At 35.9% G+C, this 18793-nt stretch overlaps 1 protein-coding gene across 1 annotated transcript in view; it reads right to left on the reverse strand.

Annotated features, from left to right (window-relative positions):
* The window catches only part of LOC110128007 (GATA-type zinc finger protein 1-like), a 93046-nt gene that overhangs the window by 61124 nt on the left and 13129 nt on the right, over positions 1–18793 (reverse strand). The gene's annotated exons all lie outside the window — the stretch shown is intronic.

An 18793-nucleotide genomic window follows, 5' to 3' on the forward strand; every position in this document is an offset into this window, starting at 1 on the left:
CACGCCCATTAAGTCAGTGATGCCATCCAACCTTCTCATCCTCTGTCCCCTTCTCCTCCTGCCTTCAATCTTTCCCAGCATCAGGGTCTTTTCCAGTGAGTCAATTCTTCACATCAGGGGACCAAAGTGTTGGAGTTTCAGCTTTAGCATCAGTTCTTCCAATGAATATTCAGGACCGATTTCCTTTAGGATTCAATGGTTTGTTCTCTTTGCAGTCCAAGGGACTCTCAAGAGTCTTCTCTAAACCACAGTTCAAAGGTATCAATTTTTCAGTGCTCAGCTTTTATTATGGTCCAACTCCCACATCCATACATGACCAGTGGCCACATGACCATAACTTTGACTAGAGGGACCATTGTCAGCAAAGTAATGTCTGTTATTTTTAACATGCTATCTAGGTTGGTCATAGTTTTTCTTCCAAGGAGCATATACCTTTTAATTTCATGGCTGCAGTTACCCTCTGCAGTGATTTTGGAGCCCAAGAAAATAGCCTGTCCTTGTTTCCATTGTTTCTCCATCTATTTGCCACAAAGTAATGGGACCAGAGGCCATGATCTTCATTTTTTGAATGTTGAGTTGTAAGCTAGCTTTTTCACAGTCTTCTTTCACTTTCATCAAGAGGTTCGTTAGTTCCTCTTCACTTTCTGACATAAGGGTGGTGTCATCTGCATATCTGAGGTTGATATTTCTCTAGGAAGTTTTGATTCCAGCTTGTGCTTCATCCAACCAGGCATTTCACATGATGTACTCTGCATATAAGTTCAAAAAGCAGGGTGAAAATATACAGCCTTGTTTTACTCCTCCCCTCATTTGAAACCAGTCCATTGTTCTATGTCTGGTTTTAACTGTTGCTTCTTGATGTGCATACAGATTTGTCATGAGGCAAGAGAGGTGGTCTGGTATTCCCATCTCTTTCAGAATTTTCCACAATTTGTTGTGATCCACATAGTCAAAGGCTATGGCATATTCAATAAAGCAGAAGTGGATGTTTTTCTGGCACTCCCTTGCTTTGTCTGTGATCCAACTGATGTTGGCAATTTGATCTCTGGTTCCTCTGCCTTTTCTAAATCCAGCTTGCACATTTGGAAGCTCTCGGTACTGTTGAAGTCTCACTTGGAGATTTTGAGCATTACTTTGCTAGCTTGTGAGAACAGTGCAATTGTGTGGTAGTTTGAACATTCTTTCACATTGCCTTCCTTTGAGATTGTAATTAAAACTGACCTTTTCCAGCCCCGTGGCTACTGCTGAGTTTTCCAAATTTGCTGGCATATTGAGTGCAGCACATTAACAGCATCATTTTTTTTTTTTTTTTTAGGATTTGAAATAGTGCATCAGGAATTCCATCTCTTTTACTAGCTTTGTTCATAGTAATGCTTCCTAAGGCCCACTTGACTTCACACTCCAGGATGTCTGGCTCTAGGTGAGCGATCATACCATCATGGTTATCTGGGTCAAGAAAATCTGTTTTATATAATTCTTCTGTGTATTCTTGCCACCTCTTCTAAATGTCTTCTGCTTCTGTTAGGTCCATACCATTTCTGTCCTTTATTGTGGCCATCTTTGCATGAAATAGTCCCTTGGTAGCTCTAATTTTCTTGAAGAGATCTCTAGTCTTTCCCATTAAATGTTTTCCTCTATTTCTTTGCATTGTTCACTTAGGAAGGCTTTTTTTTTTATCTATCCTTGCTATTCTTTGGAACTCTGTATTCAGATGGATATATCTTTCCTTTTCTCCTTTGCCTTTCACTTCTCTTCTTTTCTCAGTTATTTATTTATACGGCTTCCTCAGACAACCATTTTGCCTTTTTGCATTTCTTTTTCTTGGTGATAGTTTTGATCACCATCTCCTTTATAATGTCAGTAATCTCCATCCATAGTTCTTCATGCACTCTATCAGATCTAATTCTTTGAATCTATTTAATCTCTTTTTTCTATTTAATTTATTTTCTCTTTCCTATTTAATCTAATCCTTTGAATCCATTGGATCTAATCCCTTGAATCTTTGCCCTGCTTCATTTTGTACTGCAAGGTCAAACTTGCCTGTTACTCCAGGTATCTCTTGACTTCCTACTTTTGCATTCCTACTTTTGTCCCCTGTGATGAAAGGGACATCTTTTTTTGGTGTTAGTAATAGAAGGTCTTGTAGGTCATAATAGAACCATTCAACTTCAGCTTCCTCCGCACCGTTGGGGCATAGACTTGGATTACTGTGATATTGAATGGCTTGCCTTGGAAATGAAGAGAGATCATTGTGTCATTTTTGAGATTGCACCAAGAGTTGCATTTCAGACTCTTTTGTTGACTATGAGGGCTACTCCATTTCTTCTAAGGAATTCTTGCCCACAGTAGTAGATATAATGTTTATCTGAATTAAATTCACCCATTCTGGTCCATTTTTGCTCATTGATTTCTAAAATGTCGATGTTCACTGGTTGATTTTTTGCCACACCCCTAAAATCTTTGTTATAAATTGTTTAGTGATCTGTCAAAGATTTATGTAGATTTTATATGCAGATATTGAGGCTTACCCCTTCTGCTTGTCCCTTACCTCATGAATAGCTGCTAAGTTTCCAGATGCTCTGCAGTCTCAGCCTTTGTGACTCTTTAAGTCATTAAGGTTGCAGCATTCTTCTTCTGGAGCCAAGTGAAGATTAAGTTTGACCCCAGGCAAAAGGTTGAAAATGCTTACATTTTACAGGTCACTGATTGTCTTTCAGTAGTAGAATCCTCATCAGGTTCTAAATATTTGTAGTCAGTCTCCAGGACCATCTAATAAATATTTCTGATTATTTTGTTCAGATTTTGTAAATCATTAGGAGAGGTTAGTTCAACTAACCTATTTAAATAAGACTTGAGGCAAGAAGCTAAATGAAGTACTTTTTAAAGTTACTTTATAAAATGACCTCAAAAAGCAAGTATTTTATTGCCATTTTTGCACATAAAACTAAGACTGTAGGAATATTATGGTAGGTCATTTTAATGTTACTATTCTGCGGAGTTCAAAGAGTACAGTGTTATACTGGAATAAGTTGGACTCAGATTGTGAGGCTGAAAGAAAGGCTGACTTCTTTAGAACATGGCTCTCCCATAACTCGAGTGTAGCTACATGCAGTCCTTTAGTGCCTCTGCTCTTTCAAATAAGTGGCCTAGCTTGCAAAAATGTGCTTTAATTTCGTTCAGACAGAAGGCAGATTTTTCTGGAGGGGGGAAGTTAAAAAATTTACAAAACCTTTTGTTATGAAAGAGTGTGATGTGTGTACTCCTTGTATCTGGGATAAGTACTTACAGAATCTGAAGGAAAGTTGAAGATTCTAAGAACCTGTGGCTTTGCCTAGAGAGAAGTCGGGGAAACCATCTTTCAGCCAGTGTTTGAGTATTGTGTGTATGGTAGCCAGAATATGGTGGGGTCTGAAAATGAAAAGATTAGATAAATTTCCAAAATATGTACTGGTTAGTTAGGAAGAACAGACATAGAAATAGCATTTATCATGCTATATAGAGATCATCTATGATGAGGTATGGGCTTCCCTCATAGCTCAGCTAGTAAAGAATCAACCTGCAATGCAGGAGACCCCAATTCAATTCCTGGGTCGGGAAGTTCCCTTGGAGAAGGGATAGGGTACCCATTCCAGTATTCTTGGGCTTCCCTGGAGGCTTAGAAGGTAAAGAATCCACCTGCAAATCGGAAGACATGGGTTCGATCCCTGGGCTGGGGAGATCCTCTGGAGAAGGGATAGGTTACCCACTCCAGTATTCTGTCCTGGAGAATTCCATGGACTATATAGTCCATGGGGTCACAAAGAGTCAGACATGACTAAGTGACTTTCATTTTCCATGATGAGGTATTACCTGGATGCTATTTGAGAACCGAGGATGGGCATCTAACCTAGAGTGCTCTGGAGAACAGAAAGACTTTCTGGAGAGGAGATGATAAAGCAGGAAGGAGATAGAGGTGGAAGATAAGAGAGTAGAGACACTGAAGGTCCTTTCATGGCATACTAAGGAGTGTGAACTTTTCTTAAGGACTCCAGGGGTTTTTGAAAGTGACTTGATCAGATTTGACTTTTATAAAGATCACTCTGCTTGCTGAGTTAGGGCATAGATTAGAGAGTAAAAGGATTACAGAAAAAGGAATTGATTTATCAGTGTTTTCAATAACTTTCATTTCAGGCAAGAAATGATAGGGCCTGGTCTAAATAAATTATGATGGGAATGTACAGGAGATGGATTTTTGAGATGTTGCATGTGATGTATAAGCATGTGGAAAATTAGGGAGAAGAGATACAAAGTGTTTAAACAAGGCCATAGTGTAACTGAAATTAACCACATTGCCCAAGCTAAGCTTTAAATTATCTTTTGCATGAAAAATATATTATCTTCAGTTTTCTTCATTTGTTTCTGACGTACTCTGACAATACCTAATAACTTATTTTTGACTTAATGTCTAAATAAGAATTATTTAGATCTGAGAATTATATATATACATATGCATATATGTATGCATATACTTTTGTGCATGTATATGCATACACATATATAATATGCATGCTCTTGTGGTAGTGTGGTACACTGTGGCTGGGAGTTACAGACTAGGACTTGGCTCCAATATAAAGAACAATTATAAGAGCAAATAATTTTGAGAAATATAAAGCAAATGTAAAATTTAGATAATTGGAAACCAAACAAGTACACTTAAGTAGTAGTTTAGCAAATACTATTTTGCTCTCCCTTGTGGAGTAGTTTCACTGCAATGAGTAAGGAAGTAGAAGTTTTAAGCAGTAGATTCTAGTCCCAGCTGTCCTAAAGTCCATCTGTGTAATCTTAGGCAGGGGACATTAATTACAGAACATAGTTCTAATATCCTTAAAATAATGATGTTAGAGTAGATGTTTAAGACTAACTTTTTCTTTAAAAGTTTCTCTAAGTGTTTCATGAATAAAAGGATTTGTTGGTGCCACCAGCACCCTAAATACCAGAAGAAGGGCAAATACTTCTGACAATAATGTATACAAAAATCAGCATGATATGTCCTTATGTCAAGGATACATACTTCTATACAGAATGAACATAGTTTTTATAAAGGACAAGAATTTTCATAGCTAACCTGAGCTATAGGACAACCTCTTATTACTGATTGATCTGTCTGTCCATTCTTTACCATTCACTTAGATCTGTTTTATTAGGTAATTTGAAGCATGTAACTTTAAATATAAAAATTCTTGCATTCTTGACTTTAAACAACAACCAAAATAAACACACAAAGCCTATGTAAATTAGAAACACGTGCCATGTGACAACATAACTCAGATCAGATATGTGCTCAGTAAATGGTCTAAATAATAATCCTATATATGACCTCTTGTATAATTTTATGAGGGGAAAATCAATAATATATAATCAAATACAGTGTACTATATTTAGGTAATTTTGCTAGTTTTCAAAATTTTGAAAGCTTAGTCCTACTCCCATGTACATAGGCATAGGATTAAGCTAAATGCAAACATGTGTGCTGTAACTTCAACATACTGAGATTATTCCACATCAGTTCAATTCAGTCACTCAGTCGTGTCTGACTCTTTGTTACCCCGTGAATTGCAGCATGCCAGGCCTCCCTGTCTGTCACCAACTCCCAGAGTTTACTCAAACTCATGTCCATTGAGTCGGTTATGCCATCCAGCCATCTCATCCTCTGTCATCCCCTTCTCCTCCTGCCCCCAATCCCTCCCAGCATCAGGGTCTTTTCCAATGAGTCAGCTCTTCACATCAGGTGGCCAAAGTATTGGAGTTTCAGCTTCAGCATCAGCCCTTCCAATGAACACCAAGGACTGACCTCCTTTAGGATGGACTGGTTAGATCTCCTTGCAGTCCAAGGGACTCTCAAGAGTCTTCTCCAACACCACAGTTCAAAAGCATCAATTCTTCAGTGCTCAACTTTCTTTATGGTCCAACTCTCACATGCATACATGACCACTAGAAAAACCATAGTCTTGACCAGATGGACCTTTGTTGGCAAAGTAATGTCTCTGCTTTTTAATATGCTATCTAGGTTGGTCATAACTTTCCTTCCAAGGAGTAAGTGTCTTTTAATTTCATGGCTGCAATCACCATCTGCAGTGATTTTTGGAGCCCAAAAAAATTATTCCATGTAGTTCATGATAAAACAGGAAGACAATAATTACACATTCACAGAAAAACTAAAATTAAAAAAAAATTGGATGGCAATCACATTTCAATTAAGAAAGTAGGAATTTGTGTCCTTGTTCAATCTCTTACTAGTTTAGTTAACCTTAGAGAAATCATTTCATGTTTCTGGGCTTTATTCCCATCTATAAAATGAGGATAACATGTCTATCTCTAAAGTTTCTTGTACAGATTTAATTATATAATTTACAGAAAAATATTGCATTGCACAAGACATTCATTGCAATGAACAGAAAATGGTTCAAATTGGCTTAAAATCTAAATAAAATTTATAATTACAAATATCTGGAAAGAACAGGAGGTTAAAATGATTCTGATGGAGTTGGGTTCAAGCTATGTAACCAGGAATCTATCTTTAATCTCTACTACTTTCTTTCTTTCTTTCTTTTTTTCTTTCTGGTTTGGCTTCATTCTCTGCCAAACTCCCCTCATAAAGTGGCAGAGGAAGTTATCCATTATCGGCTCTGGACATAAAGCATTATTATAGCTAAAAAGCCTAACGAAAGCAATATACTCTCTTCTCCTGTAATATCAACAGGTACTTGAGGCTCACCTTGTCTGAACTAGTTGCTGCTGTTTTTCAGTCACTCAGTGGTGTTCAACTCTGCAACCCCAAGGATTGCAGCACTGCAGGCTTCACTGTCCTTCATAATCACCCAGAGTTTGCTCAGACTTATGTCCATCGAGTGAGTGATGCCATTCAACCACATCATCCCCTGTGCCCTGCTTCTCCTCCTGCCATCAATCTTCCCAAACTGGAGTCTTTCAATGAGTCAGCTCTTCACACACAAGTGGCCAATGTATTGGAGTTTCAACTTCAGTATCAGTCCTTCCAATGAATATTCAGGATTAATTTCCTTTTGGATTGACTGGTTTGATCTCCGTGCTGTCCACGGGACTCTCAGGCATCTTTTCAAGCACCACCATTTGAAAGCATCATTTCTTCGGTGCTCAGCCTTCTTTATGGTCCAACTTTCACACCATATGGGTTTTTCCCATACTGGGAAAACCATAACTTTGGTTATATGGACCTTATTGGCAAAGTGTTGTCTTTGCTTTTTAACACCCTGTCTAGGTTTCTCATAGCTTTTCTTCCAAGGAGTACATGTCTTTTAATTTCATGGTGGGAGTCACCATCTGCAGTGATTTTGGAACCCAAGAAAATAGTCTCTCCCTATTTCCATTTTTTTCCCCATCTGTTTACCATTAAGTTATGGGACCTGATGCCATGATCTTAGTTTTTTGAATGTTTAGTTTTAAGCCAGGTTTTTCACTCCTTTTTCACCTTCATTAAGAGGCTCTTTAGCTTCTCTTTGCTTTCTGTCATAAGGGTGGTGTCATCTGTGTGTGTGAGGTTACTAATATTTCTCCTGGCAATCTTGATTCCAGCTTGTGCTTCATCCAGCCTGAAATTTTGCATGATGTACTCTGCATATAAGTTAAATAAGCAGGGTGACAATATACAGCCTTGATGTACTCTTTTCCAAATTTTGAACCAGTTTGTTCCATGTCTTTTTCTACCTATTGCTTCTTGACCTGCATACAGGTTTCTCAGGAGGCAGGAGAGGTGGTCTGGTATTCCCATCTCTTTCAGAATTTTCCACAGTTTGTTGTGATCCACATAGTCAAAGGCTTTGGTGTAGTCAATGAAGAAGAAGTAGATGTTTTTCTGGAGTTATCCTGATTTTTCTATAATCCACTGGATGTTGACAATTTGATTTCTGTTTCCTCTGTCTTTTATAATTCCAACTTGAACATCTGGAAGTTCTTGGTTCATGTACTGTTGAGGCCTAGCTTGGAGAATTTTGAGCATTACTTTGCTAACATTGCCATTCAGTTACTGACAAATTCTTCTTTCAGCAGTCGACCTCCATGTCCTTGAATTCAAATTTCAAAAGGGAAAAATCCTGGTTTGCCTTGATTTGTGCCAGGTGTCTCCCTTCTCTAATCAGCAATACATATGGTAGCCAGCAAGCATTACCTTGCTATGATGTAAAATGAGCACAATTGTATGGTAGTTTGAATATCCTTTGGCCTTTGTGATTGGAATGAAAACTGACTTTTCCAATGCTGTGGCCCCTGCTGAGTTTTCCAAATTTGCTGGCATATTTAGTGCAGTACTTCTACAGCATCATCTTTTAGGATCTGAGCTAGGGCTGCATACCATTTGCTGGCTCTTATGATTGATGGGACAGATAAACTCATGTGCTGAGAATAGGTGGGAGAGGTCTGTTGGTAATACAACACTTTGAAGACTTACTTCCTACTACAGAGGGTGTATTAATCTTCAGTTTCTATGCTGTAAAACTCATCACTAGATTTGACTGAGGTTATACCCATCATGGGCTGCTCCTAGTCAGTGATTAAGTGTAGTGGGGTTACCATGACAAACTCATTCCCAAGAGGGGCATGCCTACTGTGTTGGCTGAGGATGGTTCAAGGTCTCCTCTCAGCTTTGTTGAATCTACCAGTACATAACCAACTGTGACATTCTCTCCCTCTTTTCTTCACTCTGTGTTCAGATATGCATGACAATCTGGTCACTGGCCCTGTTATTCTTTGTTCTATCCCTATTTGCTTTCACATAGACATTTTCCCTAGTAAAGATCCTAGCACATTTATTTATGTTTTGGCATCTGCTTATCAGAATACTTAGACTTATATGGCTAGTTGCAGAATGGAAAAGAGTAGGTAAAGCGTGGGTATCAACTTCTCATTAAGGGAGTATCTATTCTGGGAAGGCAATAACAATAGACGCTATTGCCTACAAGGGTATTCTAATCTATAAGCTGGTCAATGACTGGAATTTGTCAGTCTTATTCTCTATTTGTATAAGAATAACCCAGTCTAAAGTCGTGATTAGCCTATGGAATTCAATATTTAAAATGTTAATTTTTATAAGCATGTATAGTTGCTGAATTACTGTGCAGTAGAGTGATTTTAGTATTAAAAATATCTTTGGTCTGCCCTTGAATAATAACTATCATCTTCTATTTCTCAATGAGCCTAACATTATTATGAACATCTTCAGTGATCACTTTGTATACTAGTTCTCAAACCAGAGAGAGCCTGAGCGTTTGCTAGAGTGAAGATCATACCTAGAACTGCTGAGTAAAGTTTCTCAGGGAAAGCCTGGCCATGTATATTTTTAAAATTTTCCCCCATGCCATTCTATTACATAAATCAGGTAAAGATCTCCTGACCAAATGAACATCTTCATGTTCTAGGTGAAGAAACTAAGAACTCATTTTAAAGCATTTTAAAGTGACTTTCCCTAGAGTATTATATATGAGATGGTTATTCTAAAAGTAAAAATCAGTTATCTGCTAAATTCCCATTTGCTTCTTTTTTTTTTCCCTTCTAAATTGTTAACAGAGCTCTTAAATCATGCTTCATCTTGTGTTCCTCCTATTACTTGTCCTCTTCCCTTCTGAATCACTGCTCTGCTTTCTATTTTGCACATACTATAAATTTCTGTGCCCTTAGGACTTTTGAAGCTGCTATTTCCTACTGTGTGGAACATACTTTGTCCTCTTCTTTTTGCAAGATAAATAAACTTTAAGTCACTGACTATTTCAGACTCCAGCTAATTTTCTGTTGATAGAAGCTTTTCTGTTGATCTAATTATACAACTTTTTAATGAGCAAAAACAACGGCAAGTGAACACTTGTTTTACTTTCTAGCTTTCCTTTCCCCTCCTTTCTCCTTCCCAGTAAAATTAGAACTAGATCAGTTACTTATTTGAGGATACTTTTCAGAGCCTTAAAATAAGGAGAAACCACATATATTTAACTGTTGTGTGTATATGTACAGTATGTGTATCTTTTGTTGTTGAACATTCATTGTGTTTTCTTTCTCCTTGTATTGTTTTCCCTTCTCCTCAAAGAGATGGAATGACTGACCTAGACCAGAATATGATCTCTAGGCAGCATTAGCACTTCTTGATGAAGTGTTAGAAATTCAGTACTTTGTGTTCTATCTTTTGCTTATGAAATCAGAATTTCTGATACAGGGGACCAGGAATCTATGTTTGAGTAGCTCTCAGATGATTCTTATGCACATCAAAGTTTATCAGCCTTGTTTGAATTTTTTAAAGAAAAACAATGCTAGATATTTGTTAAAGGCAGTAAGACATTTTACTTAGTATTACTGCATTAGGAAACAGACTTCACTGTCACCTTAGCTTAACTCGAATGACTGGGTATTTTAAAGGAAGTAAGAAGGATAATGAGGGAAGCAGAATAATTATAAAATTTGAGGAATTGAGTTGGTCAATGTGATTAAGCCATGTGAGTTTGTTACTTGGTATTTATTTGAAGAAGCATGTCTGTAGGACAGGAGATAGTTTTACAAACTGGAACAGCATGCCCAACAAAGTTAGGCCCTTACCCTTTCACAGATCTAAGAAGTAAGAGAGAAAAAGCTGTCTCACTGGAGGTTTGCATTTCAAAGAGATGGCTCTCAGGTACTTAAGGAAACAGTTTTGGATGGTAGAAGATTCACATTGCTGAGGGACAGAGAGAAATTTTATAGTTGTAAGCTTTCTAAAGGATCTCTCCAAGAAAAGTGGCTTGGGAATCTATTGTCAGGTGTTAGGTAGTTAGAAGAGGGAAAAGGAGTCCAAAATGATGCTGGCTAAAAGACAAGGAAGGGAAAAGCCTGAGAAAATAGAACGAAGGTCAAAGGAAGTTCCGAGGACCAGAGTGAGGACTTCAGGTAAAACAACACTCCTGGCTAAGCCCAATTTGCATAGGGCAGGCCCAGGTGAAAGAAAAAACATATAAAAAGAGGAGCCAAAGGGCTCTCTCTGTCTCTCTCCCCCGCGTGCTGGGGCACTCTTCTCTTGGAGTCTTTGAGTCGGTATGCCCTCATGCCTGGAGGATGGATTTTCCTGCTATTTTCTAAATAAAATAGAGCTGTAACACTGAGCTGTAACAATGATTTGTCTGAGAGCTATAACACGGTCCGTTCGAGACCTGAGAGCTATAACATGGTCTGTCCAAGACCTGAGAGCTGTGACATGCCGAGGGGGTTTTAATGTCCGTCACTCCAAATCTTTGATGTGATGAGACAGATCCGAGGAGCGTACACTCACCTGACAGTAACATCTTAGAATTTCATAAACAACAAATAGCAAATTTACAAGTGAGACTGAGTAACCTGGAATTTAAAAAGACTTATTCTGGAAAATTCTTTCTCCCTCTTTCAAAATGTGATGAACCAGACTTTACAAATACATAAAGCTTCTAACACATACTCTCAACGAAATCTTAGAGGATGTGATATTTATTGAAAGAAATAAGATGCAATCTAGAAAGATATTGACCAGATTAAAAACATGTTTTAAAAAGGAAAAACTTAGTGGGAACAGTGAACAAGCAATTGCATTCTTTAAATAACTGAATCAATAAATTATATCAGTTCATAATTCTCCTAGGACTCAAGGAAATGATTAATATAAAAATGAAGATGATTACAAAAAAAATCAAAGACATGGACAACTCATTCAGAAATCCCAGGAATATATAATAATGCTTCTAGCAAATAATAATATATATAGAATTGAAATATGAAAAAAGTAATAAAATATGAATTCAAATAATAAGAAAAGTGATAACTTTCTTAAAGTTTACATTGTTTAAGAGAACCATGAACAGTAAGTAGAAAGAGACCTATATGTAATCATAACCTGGTGAACTTAAACAATTTTACGTTAAAACATCAAACATCTAATATGGAAGATGACATATAAACACAAAATTTATTTTTAAAATAGACAATTTACAAATATAAAAACTGTTGACATCATGCCTATTTTCATACAACACTTTTGAAAACAATAAAACCTGCCTTTGATTTAGGGGAAAACATAATTATCAGAAAAGTATTCACTGGACCAACCAATCATTAATGCAAAAAGACAATAGAATTACATTTTCAGAGATACCAAATATCAGGGAATTCATGTTCCACGATTTTTTTTTTTTAAACTTTGGGTACAAATTTGGAGTTATTTAGTTATTTGACTTCATGTAGAGGGAACTTGTACTTAAAAGAAATGGTTTTGAGAAATATATCCAATAATACTTGGATTTAGTACCTAAATAACTGTAGTTAGAATGGTTGTGAAATTAAATGCAAATGTAGAAATATTTTTTGAAAGAGATAAAGCACCATGAAGCTAATAATAATAAATGTATATCTTCATAAAACTTAAGTTATTCAAAGAAAATTTAGATGTGGAGTAGGTAGGGAATGAGATTCAAAAAATTTAAGAGATAGCAGAAATCTCATCTTTCATAAGTTTTATGTATACATGTGTATACACACATATGTACTTATTTCATTTCTACAATTGGTAGAATAATATAAGTTAATAAATATATGGCATATATACTTGAAACTCTTCAAGTATATATACTGCTAATGTTGCCTAGTTTTTTTGAAGGTTTTGATGACCTTCACTGCTGTCACAGATTTTGGTCATAATATTCCTAGCTTCTTGCTCCAACCTCAATTTCATCTGGTCTGCAGACATGTGCAGTGAATTTACAGCCTCTTAGTTTGTATCTTACCTCTATTGTCAGAACCAACTTGGAGAGTCAGAGAGTGAAATTACTACTTATTGTGCATACCTAAAGCTAACATGTTTGTTTCTTAACTACCTTTTAAGGATATAAGGTTGATTGAAAAGTTTTTCTAGATTATAATTTGAGGAAAAACACTGAGAATTTCCCATAAACATGTCTAAGTATGAACTACCTGAATTATCTGTCTTTCAAAGAGAAGGGTAGGAGACAGAGAGAAAAAAACATCCTATGTATCTATGCCCCATACTTTCTTTTTTTTCCCTGCTGTCTCATCCTCCCCTCAGACACTCTTATGATTGTAAGGATCCATCTCCTTTCTTTTGCTGTACGTTGGGTGGTGGGAAGTTTTCTACCTGTGATTTTTGAAGCTTCCCTGCTCTTCTTGGGCAATAAGCCTCAATAAACTTTTAGTAGATGACTGGAAAGGTTTTTGATAAAGTGAAAATTATATAAATTCTGTGTTTTCAAAATGTTCAGTTCAGTCACTTCAGTTGCTCAGTAGTGTCTGACTCTGACTCCATGGACTGCAGCATACCAGGCCTCCTTGTGCATCACCAACTCCTGGAGCTCACTCAAACTCAAGTCCATTGAGTTGGTGATGCCATCCAAGTATCTCATCCTCTGTTGGCCCTTTCTCCTCCTGCCTTCAATTTTTCTCATCATCAGGGTCTTTTCCAGTGAGTTAGTTCTTCACATCAGGTGGCCAAAGTAATGGAGTTTCAGCTTCAGCATCAGTCCTTCCAATGAATATTCAGAACTGATTTCCTCTAGGATGGACTGGTTGGATCTCCTTGTAGTCCAGGGGGCTCTCTCAAGAGTCTTCTCCAACATGACAGTTCAAAAGCATCAATTCTTCAGTGCTCAGCTTTTTTTATAGTCCACCTCTCACATCCATACATGGCTACTGTAAAGAAAAACCATAGCTTTCACTAGATGAACCTTTGTTGGCAAAATAATGTCTCTGTTTTTTAATATGCTGTCTAGGTTGGTCATAGCTTTTCTTCTAAGGAGCAAGTGTCTTTTAATTTCATGCTGCCGTCACCATCTGCAGTGATTTTGGAGCCCCCCAAAATAAAGTCTGTCACTGTTTCCACTGTTTCCCCATCTATTTGCCATGAAGTGATGGGACCAGATGGCTTGATCTTAGTTTTCTGAATGTTGCGTTTTAAGCCAACTTTTTCACTCTCCTCTTTCTCTTTCATCAAGAGGCTCTTTAGTTCTTCTTTAGTTCCTGCCTTAAGGGTGTTGTCATCTGCATATCTGAGGTTATTGATATTTCTCCCAGCAATCTTGGTTCCAGCTTGTGCTTCATCCAGCCCAGTATTTCACATAACATACTCTGTGTATAAGTTAAATAAGTAGGGTGACAATATACAGCCTTGACGTACTCCTTTCCCTATGTGGAACCAATCTGTTGTTCTATGTCCAGTTCTGACTGTTGCTTCTTGACATGCATACAGATTTCTCAGAAGGCAGGTCAGATGGTCTGGCATTCCCATCTCTTTAAGAATTTTCCACAGCTTGTTGTGATCCATATAGTCAAAGGCTTTGGCATAGTCACTAAAGCAGAAAATGTTATTTCCATTATATTGTTCAAAAGATTATAAATTCTTCTGAATTCACTTTAACAAAATCACCATAAATAAAATGATATCATAAAATTCCCTTTACTAAAGTTTCAAAGAGAAAATTATCTTGGTATGTGTTGAAAGAGCATGCAGTTATATTCAGTTCATCATAATGTATATTTTAAGTCAACAACTATTCTCTGTTGGTAAAACAATAGAAACATTCCCATCAAATTCAGAAATTGCATGGCATACCTGACATAAGAACAACTACCTAAAATTGTCATAAAAGGTCTCACCAATGCAATTAGATAAGGGAATATTTAAAAAGCTAAAAAAAAAAATTAGACCAAAGATAGTTGTATTATATATGGCTTGTCCGATTATTCCTCTGAGAAGACATATCTGAATCAATTGAAAAACTGTTATGGTGGAAAGATAGTTGAGTAAGCTAAATAGTTAAAAAACAAATATACAAAATCATTAGCTATCCTATTATTATTACTAGCTAGAACTTTTAATAGAAAAAATAGATCATTTTCTATAGAAATAGAAATTATCTTAAACCTAGGATTAATTTTAATCAGAAATGTAAAATTGTATGATGAAACTTTCAAAATTTGGGGACATAAAAGGAAGACTTACATGGAGATACCTATATATTATATTTCAATGAAGTACTCAAAGTATTCTAAAAGCAAAGAAATAGAGAACAGGATTAGGAGCTAATTTCTGTTAGGGCAAATCAGGAAGAGAACGTTTCTTAAAGGAAATAATGCACTGAAACTTAAAAGTAAATTTCCCATGTATAGAGGAAAGAAGATATCAAAAAGAAGAAGCCACTTATATAGTGCAAAATTACCTTAAGGAGCATGTAGTGTTCAGGAAATAATAATTAGATGGGTACCAATAAAACATATGCTAGTAGAAGGAGAAATGTGGAAACAAAGCATTTTGTATTTATCTTGTTTGCAGGAAAAAAGCATGTAAATGATAAGTGCCATGAAAACACAATATCATCCATTTTTCAATTCCTTTAGTTAATTCTTGGAAATGAAGTATTAAACAGTAAGCATGAAATTGGTAAAATTGTCTGAAGAGGTCCAATTTAAAGTATATATTATAAAATCTTTTAGTGAACCAAACTTGTAATTAAAACCTACATCCTCATTTACAAAGCATTTTTAATTTATTGTATATAAATAATATTAAAGTATATGTTGATTAAATTTTGTAGTTTTTTTTTTACTACTTTATGAAATATTTTACATAATAATTGGCATTGTTTATCAGTAATAAAAAGAAGTTTAATTCATTTCTAAATTTAAAAATGTCCAGAATTACATCTGAGAATTAAGATGTCATTAGCCTGTTAAAGTAGTAAGAACTGTGAAGCTTCTCAGAAAGTTAATTAAAAAATATTTTTTCTCTATATGTGGCAAAATTCATTTTAAAGATCTTTCTCTACAATTGTAACATAATGAGAGAAAGTTAAAATTAAAGTGTTAGGTAAATAGCAAACCCCTTTAGCAAATAAATCTTGCTATTATTTAATATTTTTATAAAATAAATTCTGTAGAAATTTCTTTATAAAGGAAAGACATCTAATATAATAAGATGATCTGTAACACTTTAGAATGCCTAAAATTGAGACTAAAGCATATCTCTACAGGATTAATATGTCTGACCATAGAAAGGGGAATGCTTATGAATCCTTAGTATGTGTCCTCTAAATTGTTGGCAAAGTATTTAAATATTTTCAGATTTTTATTGAATTGATAAATAAGATATTTGTGTTTCTCCCTGATGAGTGAGAAAAAGCAAATGTCACATGAAAAGTGTAAACACAGGTAAAGATCTATAATCAAATATAATTCATACAGATATTTACAAAGATTTAATGTATTCCTCTTTAAAATAAAATTCCAATAATTTCACTGGAACTCTTGATCTCCTTCCACCCAAGTTTTAAAAGTCGTGCATCTAATTATTTCTTCTTTCCTTGTCAACTTTCTATCCTTTTTGGTTTTCTTCTACATTGATTTCAGGTATATTTTAGTTGTTTTCAATCACCAAGTTGTGTCCAACTCTTTGCGATGACATGGACTGTAGCATGCCAAACTCCTCTGTCCTCCACTATTTCTTGGAGTTTGCTCAAATGTCCATTGAGGTGGTGATGCTATTTAACCATTACATCTTCTTCCCCTTCTACTTTTGCCTTCAATCTTTCCTGGCATCAGGGTCTTTTCCAGTGAGTCACCTCTTTGCATCAGGTGGCCAGAGTACCGGAGCTTCAACTTCAGCATCAGTCCTTCCGATGAACATTCGGTTGATTTTGTTCAAGATTGTCTGGTTGTATCTCTTTGCTGTCCATGGGATGTCCACATCTGTACTGGAAAAACCATAACTTTTACTATACAAAATCTTTGTTGGCAAAGTGATATCTCTGCTTTTTAATACACCGTCTACTTTTGTCATAGCTTTTCTTCCAAGGAACAAGCATCTTTTCATTCTGTGCTGCAGTCACTGTCCGCAGTGATTTTGGATACCAAGAAAATAAAATCTGTCACTGCTTCCACTTTTTTCCCCTTCTGTTCGCCATGGAGTGATGGGATTGGAGTTCTTTGAGGGAGATACTCTGTGATCCAGGCAGTTGTGAATGATGCTTTAGATATCACATATCCCAGCAGCAGGTATTTAGTGTGCTGGACTTGAGGACATCTGAATGGAAAGCAAAGCAGTACTTTGCTGAATGGAATAGCAAAGTACCCACTATATGCTTCTCTGGCACAGATGTGATGTTCAGCCTTAAAGTTTACTTATTGGATTTACTAGACTGTGAGCTCTTTGATGGAAGAGGTCATTTCTCAGGTTTCATTACACTCTTTGCTCCCAACACAAGGACGATACACTTGTTGAATGAAGATATTGTACTAGAAAAGCAGTTTTGTGGAAGAAATTTTAACATTTTAAAGATGATATTAATAAATAATAATGCTGGATAAAGATAAACTATTTCTAAATATTCAAATGTAAAATAAATCTCATTTTTATAAAAAATTATGTACTGCAATAGCTTTCATGAATACTTCATCAATATGGCTTAAAGGGATACATTAATACTTTATTACATAGGACTTATTTATATTTTAATGTGAAGCTTTTGCATCACGTATCTATAAAGGTAGCTATCTTAAGCATATGTTATGGATAACTTTTATATTATCATATTTCCTATGTGAGCCTAGATATAAATATAAAATGACTTCAGTTGTACAATTAGCGTTTCAATTTAATGTTCCAAAGAGAAATTCAGCAGCATACATTTAAGAAAGACGGTATTTAGATATTGAATTTAAAAAAAGAATGAAATAAATGTTGAAGACTAGTAATCTGCTTTATGAATGTCATAGTATTTGTTAAAATTCCACATAAGTATTTCAGTAGTGGAGTGACAGTTCACCAAATGAATTAGAACACCATATAATTATCCTTAAGTAATGCAAACGAAGATCCCATATGACTAGTGATAGTGGCATATAATGATAGTGTCATCTCTCCATTTAGGGTACAACATGCCATCAGAAAAGATGAGATGAATCCTAAATGGGTGGGTAATGCTCCATATTACAACTTAACAGATTATGACATCAGACTGATACCCAATCCATCTGTTAGCTTGCAGGACAGAGGACATATTGTTATGGTGATTAGGCCAGGTGGTATTTCATTTGATATCACAGCTGTGCAAAACTTCCCCACAGAAACCCAAAACCATGTGAAACAGTCCTTGTTTGGGGTCACACTGCAAAGAAGGAGCAGCAGCTGGGGTATATTCATAACTAGTTCCATGCAGAAATTCTTTAGTTGAAATTAAAAATAATATCTCTTACAATATGTTATGAAGAATGAAGATTTAAAATGTAGGTTCTACTGTTTGCTTCCAGATTATATGGTATAATTTTTGAATTTCTGATCAGTTCACTCAGTCATACACAGCTAAAGACAGTTATTGCATATGTAGAATCTGTTATGCAACACAATATTGAAATGATTCACATAAAGAATGTAGCTTAGTTTGGGGACATAGTACCTATTATTTTCATTCTCAAGTGCTGTGAATTTCTAATTTCTGAGTCTCCTGTCCACACCTGTCCCATCTTTAGTTGTTTAATTTTGCTTCTCTAAAAATAGTTGTGTTAAGCATATTTATATGTGTGTGGCTATATATGCACATATGAAATCTGTCCACTTAGAATGTGCCTTCTGATTCAGAGGTAGAATGAGACCACTATTGCTTTGATAAAGTGGATCACTAGCAACCATAGTTTATCCAAAAGTTACCTTTGTGTGAATTTTTAATGTACTATTCTTTTCAGAGATATGAAGCCCCATGGATCCCAGGATTGAAGAGGGAGGCTGGGACTGAATTTC

This window comes from Odocoileus virginianus, chromosome 5 (genome assembly GCF_023699985.2).
Source record: "Odocoileus virginianus isolate 20LAN1187 ecotype Illinois chromosome 5, Ovbor_1.2, whole genome shotgun sequence".
In the NCBI taxonomy this organism is placed as follows: Eukaryota; Metazoa; Chordata; class Mammalia; order Artiodactyla; family Cervidae; genus Odocoileus; species Odocoileus virginianus.